The sequence below is a fragment of the Pimephales promelas genome, chromosome 3 (assembly GCF_988280905.1).
Source record: "Pimephales promelas chromosome 3, fPimPro1.hap1.1, whole genome shotgun sequence".
Classification (NCBI taxonomy): domain Eukaryota; kingdom Metazoa; phylum Chordata; class Actinopteri; order Cypriniformes; family Leuciscidae; genus Pimephales; species Pimephales promelas.
In genome coordinates this window covers 8040001-8040757 of record NC_142771.1, presented here as the reverse complement: position 1 = coordinate 8040757, position 757 = coordinate 8040001, and the positions used below count along the sequence as shown (strand labels likewise).

Below are 757 nucleotides of genomic sequence, written 5' to 3'. Positions count from 1 at the left end.
GGCTGTTCCCACTAATTGTGCCCTATTTAGGGTATAGATCAGGACATAATTGCCCTTAAATGAACTGCATTGGTTTTTCTTTCGTAAACAGGAACTGGTGTCGAAATGTTGCAATATCAGACCATAAAATTGGCTGAAAAGTTCTATATTGGCTAATATAAAAGTTCTAACATTAATGATTCAAATGTACAAGGTTAGGCCATTCTCTATTGGACAGGGAGTCGGAAGGGGAGGAGTTAAAAAATAAGAGGGATTTGTGACTTCAGATGAAAAGTGACACATATTTTTATTTATTTTTTTCATTTATGAATAGAATAAAGCTAGAACTGGGTTTCCCAAATTTAGGTTCCCAAACCATTGTTCAATATTTTATTTATTTATTTAAAAATAAAAAGCTTGTTCAGAAAAACGAAAACATGTATTGTGAATGTAAATTCATGTTGTCAGTAGTGGTTGTTCAGTGCTTTACCAGAGAAGTTAACATGACTTGGTGAACGGAAAAATCCATAAAAGGAGACTAAATGACAGTGTTTAAATCCCATGTTTGTCAAGTCTGTCCGAGAGCCTCGCTGTCTGCTATCATTAGCATCATTCGCGTTAATCTGCTTAGCCAACTGTTCAGGAGCGCACGTCACATCCTCCAGCGTGGAGCGTCTGCACACGACAGCTCCAGAAGAACACAAAACAACAGCAGGAGTTCGGAAAAACCCTGCTAATGACTGGCCATCTGTTACGGGGACACTCCTCCACAGCGAGT

The 757-nt window shown here is 38.6% G+C and overlaps 1 protein-coding gene across 1 annotated transcript in view; it reads right to left on the bottom strand.

Moving 5' to 3' along the window:
- Positions 1–269: 269 nt before the first annotated feature.
- atg4db (autophagy related 4D, cysteine peptidase b) overlaps positions 270–757 on the bottom strand; it is a 9671-nt gene continuing 9183 nt past the window's right edge. The window contains exon 11 of the mRNA XM_089129300.1: positions 270–757. This exon is cut by the window's right edge and continues 216 nt beyond it. The gene's annotated coding sequence lies outside the window, so the exon portion shown is untranslated.